The sequence below is a fragment of the Tursiops truncatus genome, chromosome 15, assembly GCF_011762595.2.
Source record: "Tursiops truncatus isolate mTurTru1 chromosome 15, mTurTru1.mat.Y, whole genome shotgun sequence".
In the NCBI taxonomy this organism is placed as follows: domain Eukaryota; kingdom Metazoa; phylum Chordata; class Mammalia; order Artiodactyla; family Delphinidae; genus Tursiops; species Tursiops truncatus.
This window is the reverse complement of record NC_047048.1, coordinates 7,394,429-7,413,942: the sequence shown is the minus strand read 5'-3', so window position 1 is coordinate 7,413,942 and position 19,514 is coordinate 7,394,429. Positions and strand designations below refer to the sequence as shown.

Sequence of the window (19,514 nt, the reverse complement as noted above, 5' to 3'; positions counted from 1 at the left end):
CTTCCTCACATCACTCTGACCTCCTAATTCCGTCGTCACGTCTGCCCTCCTGCCTCCCTCTTAGAAGGGCGGTGTGATTAGCTTGTGCTCACCTGGAATCTAGGAACGTCTTCCATCTCAACAGCTTTCATTTAGTCACATCTGCAAAGTCGCTTTTATCACGTAAGGTAACATATTCACAGGCTCTGGGGAGTAGAATGTGGACATCTTTGGGGGCTTTTATTCCACCTCCTACGCAGAGTTGGCCCCAGGCCACACAGCCGAGCGGTGGCCACACCAGGCCTGTGGAGGGAGGTGCGGTTCAGACAAGTGGGAACTGGGTCACAGACCTTTGCCACCTTTCCGGGGTTCCCAGATGTGACCATAAGCCTGGTTTTGGGAAACTTGGTCCCTAGTTAATACAGAAGGCGTGCAGTACAAAACAACTGATACGAAAAGAAAGGAACTGTTGGAAGGTGCCTACAGACAGGATGCAGGGGTGGGTGCGGATGGCTCAAAAGGGCCAGACCCGCTGCCCTCGGGGCGCCTCTGCTCCTGCCGTTTCCCCCAATCTGGAGAACTCTCCCGCCTCGGCACCCGCCTCCCACATCCCAGCTCTGCTGTGAAGCCCAGAGTGACTTCTCCCTCCCTGGGCCTCAGTTTCCCTACCTAGAAAATGGGGATAATACCAGCGCCCAACCTGTGGGGTCATTGTGAGGAATGAGTCAATATACGTAACACAGGAAGAAGACCGCCTGGCACAGAATAAGCACGAATGAAGCATTTGCCATTGTAATCAGGCATCGACGATGTTCCAGGGACTTCGGTGAGCAGGACAGACGCTGTCTCTAAGCTCTGAGTCCTCTAGAACTGGGTCCACATGCAGAGATCGCTCCCTCCCCCAGAGAGCCTTGGAGAAGACGAAGACTCTCTTTTCCGCCTGAAGTCTCCTGGGACCAGCTGTCACTCAACCAGATCTGTGCCGACACACACCCAGGGTACACAGGAACTGGGGGGGTGGGTCACGGCCCCTGCCCAGGATGAATTCACAGCCCAGACAGAGTCAGGCCTTGAGGAAGGTAAACAATAACCAGAATCCCCAGCAGGCCCCAACACTTCCAGCAAAAAGGGGGTGACCCACCCCCCCACTCACACATTCCCACGTGTGCTTGTGTGCAAGCAAACTCCCGAGACTGGAGAAACTCCCCTCTTGTACTGGAACCGGACCCCCGGCGAGGAAAACAGGCTTCTTTTCTTCGCCATCTGCTCCGGCTCTGAAGGCTGGGGCTCTCCCCATCCCCCTTCCCTTCTGCTTCCCCATCCCCCAGGCATCCGCCAGGCAGCGCTGACCTCGCACAGAAGGCTTTGGTTAGCAGGTCAGGCTGGAGAGGCAGGGTGGGGGCAAAGGGCACAGGCCAAAGAGGAGACCTACAGAGGGGGGATGCTCTTCGGAGGGAATCCTGGAGCCACAGGGGAGGAGAGAGGGGAGCGGAGCTCTGGGGATGTGTGGGAGGCCCCAGCTGGCCAGGCCCTTTCCCACCCCTCTACCCAAGCCCTCTGCAGCACCCGGCCCCAGAGAAGCAGTTCCCAATTCCTAAGACCTCACCAGATATTTACATTGAGGCTGCCTCAAGGAATTTTCTGGAAAACTCCTTCTCCGCCCACTCCCACTTCAAAGGAAAAAGCAAGACCCCTAAAGCTGGTGGCCTCTGTGGCTTCTTTAAAGTGGCTTCTGGAAAGCTGGTCTGGTGGGAACAAAGCACAGAAGAGGACTTTGCTCCAGGACCCCTTGGAATTACAGACCTGCCCCTGAGGAGAGGTGAGGCCAGGGCCTCAGTTTCCCGGAAGATGGTGGGTCAGGCGTTCACTTGTGTGTTCACTTATTTGTCCCTTGCTTTTGTCCCCGGTTGTTTGCGCCTGTGACTGGGCTGAAGTTTGGGTCTTTGCTCCCAGGGGGTGTCTGACCCCTATGAGCCCCTGGACCAGCAAAGTTGACTTTGCCTCAGTCAACTCCATAGTTCCTGGCACTCATAGGCCCACCTGGAGTGTTTGAGTGTGAATTCCCTACAGGCAATTTTCTCTGTGGCCTTTGAAGAAAGGCTCTGGTTCTTATCTTCCCCAGATGGTCCCTCTTCCCCTCCCCCACCCAAGGCCCTTATCTTGTGCGCAAAATCCTTCCTGGTTCAGCACAACTAATGATGCTGGTTAATATATCAAAAACACATATTACTGAGTGCATGGCTAAGTTGGAGAGAAAGGAAAGGAATTTGTAAGAGGCCAGTAACTAATAAAATGTATGAATTCAGAGGGATAAGCTCGCATTGCTGGGTTTGTGGATCCCTGGCAGTCCAACCTGAGGATGATGGGAAGTCAGTGGGAGACCCTGGTGTAAAGCCCCGTGTACAAGGCAGGCAGGAGAAATATATAAATGTCTCAGCCTTGGCCCTTGGGTAGAACACCTCACCTTAAGCCTCATAAACATGCCACCTTTTCTCAGAAAGCTACTGGAGGATGTGTTCCATCACAATGAGGGAGCAAACCCAAAAGAGTGGATATGAACTGTAGGAAAGAGGGTGCCCAATACAGGGAGAAAGCTTGGGGCAAAGGAAATCCCCAGGCTGTTGGTGAAGAGCAATCCCAAAATTGTAGGTTTCTACCTGCCCAGATCGCAGCAGATCAGAGGTTCAAGGAGCAATTGCCGGAAGAAGATGAAAGTAATGGAATATCTCATGAAGTGTCAGGAGGAAATCTGCACAACTGGGAGAGAGTTTGGAGATGAATTAATAAAAACACAGAAAAGCTAAGTGAACAAAAACAAGAAGGGTCAAAAATGTGTTCAGGAAAAGCCATCATAGTACACTGCATGGCTCAGCTACCACTTGGCATAAAATGTAAGACCTGAGTATTGTGCTAACTAGAATTGTGACATAAAGTGTCTTGGGAAAATGGGGCCACAGGAAATGTGTGTGAAGGGGAGGGCAGCGTGTGGAAGATGCTCCACTCTCACCTTTCATAGTGGAAGACTGATACCTAATGCCCGAAACAGAAAAATCAAGCTGTAGCAATGTAACTACGTATTTTAGAGATGTGGGTGCAAATACTAAAAATATGAAAAGTTAAAAGAGTCGGAGTGGTTGTCTCTGGAGAACATGAGAAAGGAAGTGGATGAGGGAGGGCTGTTGTTTTTCATTTTAAGCCTTGTAGAACTATTTGGTTCTTGAAACTATGTACATATGCAACTTTCATAAAAGTTTACAAATGAAATTAAAAGTTAAAACACATGATCCAAGATGGATAATACCAAGTGCTTTAAAGACTTTTCTTGTTTAATCTTCTCCTCCGGGACTTCCCTGGTGGCACAGTGGTTAAGAATCCACCTGCCAATGCAGGGGTCACGGGTTCGAGCCCTGGTTCGGGAAGATCCCACATGCCACAGAACAACTAAGTCCATGCGCCACAACTACTGAGCCCGTGTGCCACAACTACTGAGGCTACGTGCCTAGAGCCCTTGCTCTGCAACAAGAGAAGCCACCGCAATGAGAAGCCGACGCACTGCAATGAAGAGTAGCCCTCACTTGCCACAACTAGAGAAAGCCCATGCGCAGCAACAAAGACCCAATGCAGCCAAAAATAAAATTAATTAATTTAAAAAATAATAATAATTCCTAATGTGATAAAGTCTATTATAAATCTTCTCCTCCACTTTTGGGGTAGATATGATGGTTGTCCTCACTTTACAGATGAGGAAATCGAGGCTTGTGGAGAAGAAATGGTTTCTCCTAGGTCACACAGCTGGCAGGTGGTAGAGGCAGGACTCGAACTACGAGTCAGATCCTTGGCCATCAAATTATACTACCCTCGGAAACAAACCCCCAGGCAAGATCACCTCCCCTGTGCTACATTATGTCTCAGCCTACACAGGCCTTGAAAGAGGGTGGTGGTGAATTGTGACTGGTGAGATATTCTCCGGAAGGTTTTACCATTTGCCATTTTACCATTTTACCGTTTGCCAAGCTGTACTCATCTCTCTGCAGACTGGCGACATAGCATGAGCCCCTGACTCTATATGGCTGCAAGGCTCTAATGGGCGTCATATCTGGTGGCCCACATCACTCCACTCCAATCCTTTCAGAACTCCAGAGGCTCCTCATGGCCCCCAGGATGAACCATGCTCACCTCCATCCTTGCTTCTGTCTCTCGTTCTCAGAACCCAGGGCCACACCATGCCAGGCCCCCTCCCACCCACTTGCTGGGCCTTTGCTCACTCCTTGTCCTCCGTCTTCCCCATCTCTGCCTCTTCTTCCTCCAGAGGCACCTCAAATGTCACCCCTTTTGGGAAGCCTCCCCAGCTGTCCTGGGTACCACATTGCTCCTGCCTCGGTTTCCTTGTATCCCTTTGTCCAGACTTTTGTGACTCCAGACCTCCTGTGATAATTGTTCATTTAGTCTCCTCTATTGGACTTTGAAGACAGTGACCTTCTCTGAACCATTTCTGCACACTCAGCAACCGTTTAACAGTCCCTGCTAAACCCTGGGCATCTGGAATACCTACATAATGACTGAAGACCACTTCATTGAGGCTTCCAGGCGAATGTGTTAAAAGGCTGGACCCGGGCTTCCCTGGTGGTGCAGTGATTGAGAGTCCGCCTGCCGATGCGGGGGACATGGGTTCGTGCCCCGGTCCGGGAAGATCCCACATGCCGCGGAGCGGCTGGGCCCGTGAGCCATGGCCGCTGAGCCTGCGTGTCCGGAGCCTGTGCGCCACAACGGGAGAGGCCACAACAGTGAGAGGCCCACATACCACAAAAAAAAAAAAAAAAAAAAAGGCAGGATCCAAGACTAAATATATTGACTTTCCTCCTTAACAAATCCTGTGTGATCTCAACTGTGCAAAATTATATATATATATATATATATATATATATGCAAGCACACAGCAAATACCAAAAGAAATATGGCTCTCAAAAATGGAATTATTGGGAAAGGACAGTCTTTTCAACAAAATGTGTTGGGAAAATTGTACACACGTAATAGAATGACGTTGTAATAGAATGACGTTGTAATAGAATGACGTTGTAATGGAATGACATTGAACCCTTACCTTACATCATTTACAAAAATTTACTCAAAATAGATCAAAGACTTAAATGTAAGTCCTAAAAGAATAAAACTCCTAGGGCAAAATAGAAAAGAAAATGTAGGGCCAAAGTTTCTTGACACTGGATTTGGCAATGATTTCTTGGATATGACATGAAAAGCACAAGGAACAAAAGAAAATATAGATAAATTGGACTACATCAACATTTAAAACTTTTACGCATCAAAGAACACAGTCAACAGAGTGAAAAGGCAACCCACACAATGGGAGAAAATATTTGCAAATCACATATCTGATGAGGGGCTAATATCCAGAATATATAAAGAACACTGACAATTCAACAGAAAAAACCTGATTCAAAATTGGGCAAAGGACTTAAATAGACATTTCTCTACAGATGATGAACAAATGGCCAATAAGCACGTGAAAAGATGCTAAACATCACTAACCACTGGAGAAATACAAATCAAAACCACCGCTTTACACCCACTAGGATGACGACTATCCAAAAAAATTTACAAAATAACAAGTGTTGGTAAGGATGTGGAGAAATCGGAACCCATTTGCTCTGTTAGTGGGAACATAAAATTGTGCAGCCACCATGGGAAACAGTAGGATGATTCCTCAAAAAAGTTAAAAATAGAACTACCATATGACCCAGCAATTCCACTTCTAGGTATCTAGCCAAAAGAATTGAAAGCAGAGACTCAGAGAAATGTGTACACCCATGTCCTTATCAGCGTTATTTATAATAGCCAGAAGGTGGAAGAAACCCAAGTGTCCATCAACAGATGAATGGATAAACAAGATGTGGTCCACCCAGACGATGCAATATTATTCGGCCTTAAAAATGGAGGAAATTTTGACACATGCTAGAGCATGGATGAGCCTTGAGGACATTATGCTAAGTGAAATACGCTAGTTACAAAAGGACCAATACTGTATGATTCTACTTATACAAGGTCCCTAGAGTAGTCAAAGCCACAGAGAGAGAAGGTAGAATGGCAGTTGCCAGGGGCTGGCAGGGAGGAGGAAATGGGGGGTTAGTGTCTAATGGTTGCAGTTTCTGTTTTGCAAGATGAAAAGGGTCTGGAGATGATAGTGGTGACGGTTGCACAGCAATGTGAATATACTTAATGCTAGTGAACTGTTCATGTAAAAGTGATTAAGGTGGTAAATTTTCAGTTGTGTGTATTCTATCACAATAAAAAGAATTTAAATTTTTAAACCTACAAAAATGGAATTATAAATGATTTCTTTCTTTCCACTTTTCCATATTTTCCGAATGATCTATGATAAATATAATCAGGGGGAAAATAAACCTTTTTTAAAAGAAGATGTCAGGCCCCCTTTCACCTAAACATCTGTGCTGGCCACCGGAGCCCCAACCCCTGCTGCTCCCAGGCCTGCTGGGCCGAGAGCTTCCATCAGCTTTCTCTACCTGACACCAACATTTGGTTTCCATTCCCAACGCTTCACATAATTCTTGGAGATCAGCTCCTGCCGGTTTCGGGTCCAGCGGAAAGAAAGCGGCCCTTGGGAGGGTCAGCTTGCATCCCATCGGGGTGCATCTGGCTGGGCCCGCACTGAGCTGTCTTGCCCAGACACCCCCCAGCCCCCAGAGCCCATCCATCCTGCCGGCTACCCACCCACTGTCAGTGGGGCAGGCGAATTTCCTGGTGCGCGGTAACCCAAGCCCCTCTCTGCTCCCCACGGGCATGGCCAGGCTCTGTTATTAATCTTGGGGCAGATCCTATGTCCGAAGCTGAGACAGCTGTCCCCACATGCAGCTGCCCCGGGCCAGCAGGCAGACAACTTCCAGCCCTCCCGCCTCCCTGCCAACGGCCAGCCAGGGAATTGAACTTTCCTTCCAAACCCCTTGCTCGTGCAATGCCTGGACCCTCACACTGCGTCATGGCCCAGCGAGCCCCTGTTCACTCCCTGGTTCATTCCAGGTTAGAATGCAACTCCAGGATCCTGAGTGACTTGGACTTCTTGGCCTAGAAAGCAACTGTGGTGTCCCAGTTGGGCTGCGGTTGAATCAATAAGGGATTGTTTGAGCCCATGCTCCATGCTCAGCCCCGGGTTACCTGCTGGGGCAGACAAAGCCATCTAGGATGGGGATCCTGACCCCAAGGGGCTCGAAGTCCAGCTGCAGGACAAGCACATGAAACAAGAATAAAGCAAACCAGGACAGGACCTGGGGAAAGCTGCCCGTGGCAGCCACACGGCCAGGTGCTCCGCCATCCAGAAGGCAGAACAACCCACCCCAGGGGCCACTGTTCACTCTGGATTCCAAGTAGAACACACAGCCCTGATTCAAACAGCTCATTGAATGCTCCCACAGGAACTGGCTAGGATTAGTCCCATTTCACAGATGTGTAAACTGATGCAAGGTAACAGGAACTTGCCCACAGCGAGACGAGGGGCCAAGGTTCTGATGTCAATTTGCCTGACTCCAAAGTTCTGAGTATCATTAGGTCTGTGCTTTTGGGACCACCCACCGCAGCCCAACTTTATAAACTGACCTGCCTGCCTACTCACAGATGGCAGATGCCCACCCAGCATGAACCTACTTGGCTTTATCACCTATTTCTGGCTCCATATGGGCAGATTCCAGTGATATGGCGATAACCAAGGCAGACAACCCCAGGCCCCCCGAAGCTTCCCTGCTAGGATGTGTCAAGATCCCAGGCACTGATGACTTTGGCCCTCTGTATTCTCTGGGACACAGCTGTGACTCAGTCTTAGCTGTCCCTGTGATTCCCCCACCAACGGGTGCAGAGGACCAGAGTCGGCCCACACGGCCAGCCCCAGTCCATACGAAGCAACTGGACAGCTAACGCGTGGACTAAAATACAGCTGGCATCAGGCTATAAAAGAGTGTCACCCCAGCCTGAAACACTGCTCTCTCGCCTTAGGCATGCTTTGGGCCACCTGTGGTTTTCAGGGAACACCATCTACCTGAGCACCAGTGTAGAAGGACATAGGTTCATGTTCTCGGCTCTGCTACACAAGATGGCCCTTGGTTTTCATTTTAACTGCATTTCCCGGCATAGGACAAGCTGGGTGGGGGGAGGGAGGAATTCACATGCTCCCCACTCCCAGCTCAGCATCTGCCTCCCCACCCGCTTCAAACAGATGCTGGCTTTGTTAGGGAAAAAGAGACCAAACAGAAGCTGACAGCTCATGGTCTAGGACCAGGGCTGTTTTCAGGAAGAATAAGTTGTCACTGCTGGGGAAGGAGAGGGCAGATGTGTGATAATGGCAGAAATAATTTAGCCTCATCAGAATGATTGGCCCTACAAGGAGTCTAGAAACCGAGGTCTATTATTAGGCTATTTGTTTAATAAAGGGGGGATGAGAGGGAGGGAAAGGTGGGTGAATCCTGGGTCCTCGGACTCCAAAAATATCCTATCTATAAACCAAGAAGTGAGGCAAATATACCATCATCTTCTAACCACGTCCAGGACCCACACATTGTCTGCCTCTCTTCAGAGTAAACAAGGAGAAGAGGCAGCAGAGAAGATGACTCTGGGGGAGACCAAACCACAACCCACTTTCCTTTCTCTCTCCTCAGAGCCCTCTACGTCACCATCCTTTGTAAGAAAGATGAAGCCTCATTCTTCCAAGTCAACCAAGATGTTGACTTACACGGTGACCAACACGCATACACACAAACGTACACACGCATACACACACAAACACACACACACATTGGAAGACTATAGGATTCTCTACCTCAAAAACCCAAGAGAGCCACCTGAAAAACCATCAAAATATTTTTTTTAATGCCTTATGGTAGCAGGACATAAAATCAACGTACCCCAAATCAACAGCTTTCCTATTTGCCAGACATCAACATTTAAAAGTGTCAGGGAACAAAAAGAACTCATTCACGATAGCAATAAAAACTACAAAATGCCTAAGAATAAATCTAACAAGCTCTGGATAAATGGAGCAGAAAGACTGAAAAACACACAGGATTATAAACATTGAATTCTATTAATCCATTAAGTCAACACAGCCTAGATCAAAATCCCAACAGCATGTTTTATAGAACAAGAAAAGATGATTCTAAAATTCACCCAAGATCTTTCAATTGTGTTCGCTGCTGCCGCCGCGCCGCTGTCACTCTCCAACTCCAGCGCTGCCTCTAGCTCGCGGAGCTCCAGCGGAAGGAGAAGTGGGGTTAAGTCAGGAGGTCTCTTTACCATGGCTCGACTGCTCGCAAAGCGACCAGTGGTAAGGCACCGAGGAAGCAACTGGCTACAAAAGCCGCTCGCAAGAGTGCGCCCTCTACTGGAGGGGTGACGAAAACTCATTGTTACAGGCCTGGTACCGGGGCGCTCCGCGAAATCAGACGTTATCAGAAGTCCACTGAACTTCTGATTTGCAAACTTCCCTTCCAGCGCCTGGTGCGGGAAATTGCTCAGGACTTCAGAACAGATCTGCGCTTCCAGAGTGCAGCTATTGGCGCTTTGCAGGAGGCAAGTGAGGCCTAGTTGGTTGGCCTTTTTGAAGACCCCAACCTGCATGCTATCCATGCCAAACGTGTAACAATTATGCCAAAAGACATCCAGCTATAGCACGCCGCGTACGTGGAGAAGGTGCTTAAGAATCGACTATCATGGGAAACATTTCATTCTTTAAAAGAAAAACAATTTCTCTTCCTGTTATTGGTAGTTCTGAATGTTAGATTCCCCCCCCCCCCTCCATGGGGTCAAAAGGTACCTAAGAATATGATTGCAGGTGGAAAAATAGGGGACAGAAATCAGGTAATGGCAGCTTTTCCATTTTCATTTGTGTGTGAATTTTTAATATAAATGTGGGGACATAAAGCATTAATGCAGGTCAAAACGTTTGAGTGAACAAGTTTCAGCAGTTCAACTTTATAACAATTATAAATAAACCTGTCAAATTTTTCTGGACAGTGCCAGTATTTGGATTTTTTTTGGATTTTTTTAAAACAAGTAAATTTCTTATTGACTGCAACTAAATGCTGTTTGTAGCATTTTTATCATACAATAGATTCCATCCATTCACTATACTTTTCTAACTGAGTTGTCCTATATGCAAGTACATGTTTTTAATGTTGTCTGTCTTCTGTGCTCTTCCTGTAAGTTTGCTATTAAAATACATCAAACTATTTAAATAAATAAAATTGCAAAAATAAAATAAAATGCACCCAAAAGAAAAAGTGTACAAATGCTAAGAATATTTTGATAAAGATGAACAGCAAAGAGGAATTGCTCTATCAACTAACAAAACACAGAATAAGGATATAGTAATTACAATAGTGTAGTTTTGGCACCAGATCAGATTAAGAGTTCAGAAAAAGGGCTGTGTACATAGGGAAGTTTAGTATGTGATAAAAGTGGCATTTCAAATTATTGGGAATAGATGGATTTTTCAGTAGAAGTGTGAGGGGAGGTTTGTGGGGAAAGAAACAAAAGTTAAATCCCTACCTCACAGCCTCTGTAAAGACTTCAGTGGGAAGGCTATGCCCTTATCATGACTCTACACAAGGCTGGGTCTTAACAGGTTTTTGAGGCTCAAAGCCACTTTCAGTCTTAATACTGTTTGAAATCTAAGCTCAATCCAACTCTTCAAGGCCCCAAATCTTTCACTTTTCATTTCCGTTTGTGCTGTAGGCTAAATAATGCCCCATCCTAACCCCAGGAACCTGTGAATACATTATCTCACATGGTAAAAAGGACTCTGCAGGTGTGATTAAACTAAGGATCTTGAGGTGGGGAGCTGATCCTGGGTTATTAAACCGGGTGGGCCCAAGCTAATCACAAGGGTCTTATAAAATGGAGGCAGGAGGATCAGAGTCAGAGAGAGAGGTTGGAGGAGGCTCTCTGAAGATGGAGGAAGGAGCTATAAGTCAAGGAGTGCCAGCAGTCTCTAGAAGCTGGAAAAAGCAAGGAAACGGATTCTTCCCTGGACCCTCCAGAAGGACCAATCCTGCGAATACCTTTTATCCCAGGGAGATCCACTTCAGGCTTCTAGCCCTGAGAACTGTAAGGTAATAAACTTGTGCGGTTTTAAGCCACAAAGTTTATGGCCATTTGTTACAGCAGCAGTAGGAAGCTAACACAGCCTGCAAAGTGGTTAGACCTTTCCTGGATACTCTCTGTGATCCGGGCACTCTGCAAGAACCAAGAGATACAGCACCAAACAAGATCCCTGCCCTTGGAGAATTTACAGTCATAGCATAGACAACTATTAACTAATTATCAATCAATTAATTATAGGATTGACTTACAGTTATCATGAACTTCTAATACGAGAGTAAGCTCTGAGGGCTTAACAAAAGGACCTTACCTTACCTTGTGGAGGGGGGCCAGCAAAAGTTTCCCTGAAGATGTGATGTTTAAGCGGATCTCTAAGCTTTGAGCAGGAACTAGCTAGGCCAAGAAAAAGCAAAATCTGATCAAGGCAGTGCAAAGGCCCTGAGGCAGGAAGCAGCTTGAGATTAAAAGGTAGCCAGTGATGAGCAGAGCACCCAGAGAGACAAGAAGCAGGCTAGACGGGGTTGGACTGGGTTCCCTCCAAGCCCCTGATATCGGGGTCTCTCCCATCAGTTCAGCTGCCTCTCCAGGAAGGTACGTACTCAGAGCTCTTGCATGAAGACTTTCAGGATCTGAGCTAATCGTCATCGTCGGCTAGGGGACAACAGAGAGAGAGAGCCTGGCAAACCCTGCAGAGGCCTAGGATCCCATGACCCCAGAAATAGAGGGTGTCCGGGCAGGTTGAGACCTCTGAGAAGGGAGAATCAGCCGTCTGGCCAAGTCAATCAGGGAGGGGCAGGAAGAGGTAAGTGCCGATTCCCCAGATAAGCCCTTTCAGGAATGACAAAAATGTCAGATGCCAGAGGCAACTGGCGGGGGTGCAGACAGCTGGAGCCAAGTCAGAGGGAAACTGCCACCTTCTCCCCAAAGGCCCTGGCGCCTCCAGGGCCAGCAGGGCCGCAGGGTCAGCGGGCAACCTGCAGCAGGGCCAGACTCCAGAAGGTACTCTCTGGGGAAGAGGGAAGCCTGAGCCTTTCACAATGGCTCCAAGCAGAGAAGCCCCTCTGCCGGGCCTCCTGCGTGCTAGGAACTGGGGGACTTCTCAGCAAATGTCACACAGTCCCTGACCTTCCAGAATGTGGAAGGGGGAGGGGACCAGACCCTTTCAAAGACCTAAAATGTTTCAGCTGCAAACTGCAGCCAGGCATGGGTGCAAACAACACCACACACACACACACACACACACACACACACGCACACGCACGCGCACGCACACGCACACGCATGCGCGCGCAGCAAACATCCACCCTCCTGCAAGTGTTGGTGCCCCCAGGCTTGTCCAGAGGGTGGACTCAGGCTGGAGGGAGCTGCAAAGGTGGGGGCCCTCGGCCAGGGAGCAGGTTGCGCTGAGTAATAATGAGCCTGCATATTTAATAAACACATTTCCTCATTTGATCTCAGCCCAATCCTATTAGTTTCAGGTTACTTGTGAGGCGTTGAGTCAATGAAGGGAAGCACTGGCCTGACTGTGGGTCCCCCGGTCCCTTCTCCCCCATCCTGGGGCCACACAGGGTCCCCTCAGCTGTCACACTCCCGGGACACAAAGCTCCTCAGAACTCGTCAGTCTCTGACTCGCCACGGGCATCTCAGGACCCCAGACCCTCCAACCTGCTCCCCAGTCATACTTTGAGGGCGACCCTCTGTGTTCATCCACCGCCCCACCCCACCCAGTGGTGGAAGCTCTGCTGGGAGAGAGGACCAGCCCCCGTCCCTCACTCTTGGCCTTGAAAACCTGAGCGGGCTCTCAGGGATTCCGAAACCCTGACAGGACCCTCCCTTCTGTGTTTCTCCGGCTCCTCCACAGCCCCAGGGTGGGCAACTGCAGGGCGAGGTTGCAAATGAGCCCAGCCAGAGGTCCTCTGCAAAAGGCAGAGGGCACCATAACTGCTGAGGCATTTAACCTTGACCCACTAGGCCAGCGTTTCCCAGAGCACCGCGTCTGGAACACCAACCAACACGCTCCCCAGAAACGGATCCAGTGGTCCCAGATGTCTGCGAAACTCCTCTTTTCCCCAAGCTTTGCAAGGTCCATCATCACACTGCCCACTCTGGGAAAGCCTTTATCATTTCATGGGGCTGCATAGAGTGTCTACTAGATACTGTTCTAAGCCCTTTACGAACATTAACCCATCGAAGCCCCAGAACGACCTGAGGAAGTAAACCCACGCCCATTTTACATATGAGACTGAGGCACAGAGAGGTCAGATGGTTCGCTCAGGGCCACCCAGCGCGGGGATTCAGACCCAGACCGCCTGGCTCCAGAGCCTGGTCTTCACACCCTCCCTCTTTCTTAAGGAAACCCTTGAGCTTGGTTCACGAGCATTTCCCAGGCTGCTTCTCATAACTTCCATTAACACCTGACGGAACAAGCTTGGCAACATCGTTACAGGCAGCAGGGGAGCCGGCAAAGGTCAGCAGTCAGCTGGCCAGCTCTGACCTTCCCGCCCATCACTCCGGACGCGGCCGGGGGTAGGGCAGACAGAGGCCCAGAAGGTGGGAGCCCCCGCCTCTTGCCCAAGTGTTACAGAATTAACCTGGACTGGGTCCAGCTTCTTTCAAGGTGGTCTTGTCCAGGCCACCAAAGAAACATGTAGACCCTGGTTTCAGGGAGGCAGGGAAAGGAAGCCCAGGCGAGGAAGCTGGGGACCCCTGACTCTTCAGAGAGGAAAACAGCGCGCCGTGTGTCTCCTTCCATAGGATCTGCTTCAGGGTTCCTGAAAATCCTCTAACAGTTAGTTATTGTTACTCTATTCCCCTGCTCCAGGCAGAGCTGGTCTGGGTCCAGCTTGCACACTCTCGAAGCAGCAGTGAAGTGTCGGACCAGTTCAAGCCAAGAGAAGCCTGCAGCCGTGTTCTTATTCATAGGAATTGTTTCTCTGGGAACGGATTTTAAAATAACAGAGAGGCTGAAGGGGGAGAGGTGAGCCAGAGGAAGGGCGAGGAGATTCAGAAAACCCCGGGGCCTTAAGAAAAGGCCTCACCAGATATTTACATCGAGGCCATTCCATGTGATTTTCCACCCAATCCTACTTCAAAGGAAGAAGCAGGACCCCCTAAAGTGGGTGGCCTCTGTGGCTCCCCTAAATGTGGCTTCCAGAGCTGGCCTGGTGGGGGGTGGAGCACAGAGAAGGACCTCACTCCAGGACCTCTCAGAAGGACAGAACTGCCCGGGGGCAGAGGCCACCCCCTCGGCTTCCCAGAGGACAGAGGTCAAGGCACTTGTTCACTCACTTGCTCAAAAAGCAACCACGGAACACCTGATACGCGCAAGCCTGCGCTAGATGTTAAAAATACAAGTATTTTACAAAAACACAAGGTGCGTGAACACCACGCTTTGTTGCCTTTTCAAAGCTGAGAAAACACTGGGGAGTCTTTGCAAGGTTCCAGGAAGCAAAACAGCCAGCTTCTGGCATCCCACAGGCACTGGGAAAGTCCAGGAGCCCCAGGCTGCAACCTGTTCTGGCCTGTCCGTGGCCCAGCAAGTGGCCAGATGCTGCCAACTGCACAGACTCTGAGCGCTCGTCACTCGGCGGCTCCCTCCCCACTGCCCCAGCCCTGCTTCAGGGTTCCTGACACTGCCTGTTAGCTGTCTCCCTCCTCCGGCCCCATCTCCTCCATACCAGTAACGCTGACACAGGACCCACTGTGACCAAGCCTCGACCCAAAGCCCAAGCTCCTTAGGGCTGGCAGAAAAGGGGCTTCACCCTCAGGGTCCGAAGGCCCCACCTGCCCCACACTCGCAGCCCTTGGTCCAGCCACTCTGAACCCAACTGCACAAACCATAAATGTCAGACACCGTCACGCCTCCCAGCCCTTACACAGCTGTCCTGTCCACCTGAAATGCCCCCCCCAGTCACTGCAGAGAACACCCCCCCCTCACCCTACAAGACCCACTTCAAACGTGATTCCTCTAGAAAGGCCTTGGCATGTAGCCTTGGTCCACCAGGCCAGCGTTTCCCAAGGTATGGAGTCTGGAACGTCATCCCAACAAAAGGATTCCACAGCCTCATATGTTTGCAACCCCCCCCCTTCTTGGCAATCTTTGCAAGGTTAGCACACCATACACCACAAGCACGAACAAAATGTTTAGTACATATTTCTCTAAGCAATTTATTAATTTTAACTCATCTAAGCCTAGAATAACCTTATGAAGTAGATCATCCCCATTTTACAGAGGAGAAAACCAAGGCACAAAGACACGCCAAACTCCCACACACCTAACTCCCCTAAACAGGTACTTGTTCATACATCCCTTGCCTACCTGGCCCACTTTGCACACATTTGTGTCACAGCAAATTCCACACTTGCTCCTGGGTCTTCCCCAACCAGCCTCCGAGCTCATCAAGGGCAGAGGCTGAGTCTGAATCAGCAGTCATCTCACTACCCCCAGCACCAAGCAGGCAGTAGGTGCTTGTAGTAACTTCCTGAATGTAAGGCTCCAGGGAACCTGGATCCGTGGCAGGGAAAAGGCCCACAGGTCGGGGGTGGGGTGGAAAGGGGATCATTCACCCCCCCTGGAGTTTACAGAGAACCCCTCCCATTCAGGGCTCAGGGCAGAACACCCCTTCCCCCATGGTTCAGCCCCCAGCTTCAGCCTACAACCCACCGACAGTGGGATCGGAAAAGGTTGGGTGGTTAAATGCCCAGCCTGGATAAGCTCACATGTCTAAGAGGCAGGGGTGGATGGCGGGCAGCCCAGGCTCAGGGCACAGGCCCGGCTCATGCACTCATGTCCCAGGTGGGCCCGTCAGGGCCACGCTAGGGACGAAACAGGTAGGAGAAATGATTCCATCTGCGGGGAAGGAGAGCAGGAAGTGAGTTCTCGGTACAAAAACCACAAGCAATCACAGTTACAGGAGGCGCAGGGAGCCGCCCACAGAGACGGGAGCAGAGCAGTCCAGGCAGACTTCCTGAAGGAGGGGGTGTGTGACTGCCCCCAGAAGAGGATGGATCCGAGGTATGGGGTGGGGAGCGGACAGGCCAAGCACCTCAGCTCAGCAGAAAGAACAAGAAAGAGGTTTTGGAGTCAGAGTCTAGAGAACCAGGCAGGGGAACTGGGGTGATGGGGCCAGAAAACCCCTGAATTCCCCCAGGGCACGGGGTCTCCCACTGCAGGTCGTAAGCCAGAGGGGCTGTGGAATCAATTTTCTGAGTCTTGGCAGGCACTTTTTTATGAACTAGATAGAGCACCATAAAAAAGTAAGTATCACATATGGTAATAGTAAGCATGATTCTGTGAAACTTATTTCAGGGGTATGTGTGTGTGCATTTGGGGGGGTGTGTGGGGGTGTGTGTATGTGTGTGTAAGTGCACACGCATGGACTCAGGCATCATAGAAAAGGTATTTCCTACTATGGGTCATGATGAAAGAACCTCAAAAAATTCTGTTCTCCACACAGTGCTTCCTAAACCTGGTGGCATCCAAAAAAAAAAAAAAAAACCCGCTTGGGAGGCCATTAAATACAGCTCTCAGGACCTAGACTTCCTGAGTCACGTGTGGGTCTGGATACCCAATTCTTTAATCACCCCAGTTCATCGTGATGAGCCAGTCAGCGCCCTGCTGTATCTAAGACCAGCTAAATAATCTGTGGGACTCATGGCAAACTGAAGTTAAGGGACCCCTCATTCAAAAAGCTGGGTCATTAAAGACAGTAAAATACAAAGTGTTTTCCTCTCTTCTGGGGTCTCTGTCTCTCCGTCTCCCTCGACCTGTCATTTGTTTAGTGTTTCATGTGTGCTCCCTCGTGCACAGGGATCTCTGGGGGGCAAGTGCAGACCCCTCCCTGCAACCCCACGGTGTGTAAGTGCGCGTGCCACCCTTCCCACCAGCCAGCGGGCTGAAGCACAGCGGCCCGGTCTGGAGCAGGAAGTGAAGCCAGGCGTAACCCCTTCCCAGGGGCCCACTATCGTACGACGGATGGGCAACGCTTCAGGGTCCTGCAATCTCTCCCCAGGACACACTAGGATCAGTGTGGCCAGAGGCTCTCCCCTGCTGAGTCACCCTTTGAGCACTGCCAGCCCAGGGCGGGGACTGCAGCCGCCATGTCCCACTCCAGGGTGGCACGGGGTGCGGGCACCCAATCCCAACCCTCTCTGAGCCCACACCCAGGCTCCAGCCAGAGGCAGAGGGTGGCAGCGGGCACTGGGCAGGGGTGGAGAGCGGGAGGCCAGGTGGACCTGGGGTGCCAGAGGGGTGGGGAGTGAGTAGCGGAGAACCCACCCCAGGGAGACGGTAGGAGGTGGTGAGAGGTGGGTCATGGTCAAAGCTGAGGGTCAATTTCCTGGTGCCCCATGGTCCCATCGGACTTCACTTACAAAGCACACATTTAAGAATGAGAGTATCGAGAATTTGGAGATGGTGAGCGCAAAGCATTAAACTCCAAGCATGGACCCTGCTGAGCATTGCGCCCTGGCCTCTGCACTGGTCAAATGGCCCTGCCTGGGAAGCCGGGGGTGGAGATGGAGAGGCTGGACCAAGAAGAATGGGGAGGAAACAGCGCGGTCCAGCCCTGTCATCATAGCAGGGATCAGACCCTTTCCAAACCTGACTCCCAGAGAATTTCTCAACGGAAAACCGTAAGCAGTAGCAAGTTCTGAAATCCATCCCATCATTTCTTAGAATAGTCTGAAAATGGGTAAATACCCCAACGTCAGGCCAGAATATAGCTGTGCTTCTAAAACAGCACGAGCAAGTCCCTGGGAGCCACCCTGAAGCCTCCTTCCCCAAAGCTCCCCGTCATCTCTGCAAAGGGTCTTTACATCCACGCAGAGTATGGGACCCGTGCCACTGGGACTGCAAAGTGACCCCCGTAGGACCCACATCCGCTCTGGATTCAGGGCCTTGGTGGGTCCGTGGTGGATGCGATCCGGTTCACTCCACACAACCGACAGAGCCCGACTCTCTTCTGGGCCCTGGGCTGGGTCGCAAACAGGCGGGTGATGTTCCACCTGGCGCTCACAGTCTAACGGGGGACATGGCAGGGAGGACACGGGAAGGGAATATCTGGACACAGCGTAGCTCTGTCACCACGACGCAGCCTTTTTTGACCGTGGACATCTGGGGAAAGGCTGTCCAACTTTTGAGGATTCAGGGCACACGTGTCCTTGCTCCATCCCCAAGACTCACTCCACATCCCCCCAGAACTGCCTTAAACCTGGGCGAGAGGAGCCCCATCCTGGGCACTGAGGTTTTAAGGACCCCAATCTGGCCCCTCTCCAGCCACACCACACCCCACAGGGCGAGGAGACCATGGGGCCGAGGGGACGTGACCCTCCAGAGACCACAGCCCCCCTTATGGAGCAAAGGTGGGTACCCAGGGGCCTGGAACTCCCTCCCCAAACAGCTGGGCACACTCAAGCAGGAGGTATGGCCAAGTGGCAGTTGTCAGGGTAAAGAGAGGGGGTTCTGGGCTGGACTAGAGTGTCCACGGGGTGTGGGTGAGGCCTGACCAGGGCGAGGTATCTGGCAGGACACGGAGGGAAGGGGAAGGTGGCTCTTCCTGCACCGCCAGGTTCCCACACAAAATTCATGGAGGCAAGACTTCTAAACCCGAGCCTCGACCCCCACCCCCAGGAACGAGAAGGGTGTGTTTGTCAAGGTCAATGACAGAATCTATTTTATGTAACAGTCCGTAAGCTTGAATGATATCTTTTAAATATTTAGACATACACTGTGTGGGCTTCCCTCTGTACCCTTGCCCCAGACCCCTCAAATGAAGAGTGGGTCGGGCTGGCAGGTGGTATAGGCCAGGGAAGGCCGCTCTCACCCCCACAAGGCTATTTGGACCCAGCATCATTGCAGTGTCATCTTCAAATGTATCCCAAGAAAAACCTGCTGATGGGAAACAAAATGGTGTAACTTCTATGGCGGGAAATCTGACACTATCTGGCAGAATTACGCGTGCATTTACCTTTTCACTCAGAAAATCCGCTTTCAAAAAATGCATCCTAAAGATTCATTTGCAAAAATATGAAATGAATAACTCACAAGGCTATTTATTATGGCGTTACACGTGACACAAAAGGTTAGAACGACACGATGTCTATCAGTAGGGGACTTGCTGAAAAAACCACAGTCATTGGCACCACCGAGAACTACAGAGCTACAAAAATGAATACAGGAGGGCATTCCCTGGAGGTCCAGTCGTTAGGACTCAGCGCTTCCCCTTCAGGGGCCCGGGTTAGATCCCTGGTCGCGGAACTAAGATCTCGCAAGCCGCAGGGCGTGGCCAAAAAAAAAAAAAAAAGAATGCAGGAGATGAACATTCTGGTGATGGCTGGACAACCCTCTGAATGTATTTAACACCACCAAACCGTACACTTAAAGATGGCTAAGATGGTAAGCTTTACGTGTATTTTCA

The 19,514-nt window shown here is 50.4% G+C and overlaps 1 long non-coding RNA gene and 1 pseudogene across 1 annotated transcript in view; one reads left to right on the top strand and one right to left on the bottom strand.

Annotated features, from left to right (window-relative positions):
* The window catches only part of LOC141276462 (uncharacterized), a 101,072-nt gene that overhangs the window by 46,943 nt on the left and 34,615 nt on the right, over positions 1-19,514 (bottom strand). The gene's annotated exons all lie outside the window — the stretch shown is intronic.
* Positions 8,438-9,695, top strand: LOC101336114 (histone H3.3A-like; annotated as a pseudogene).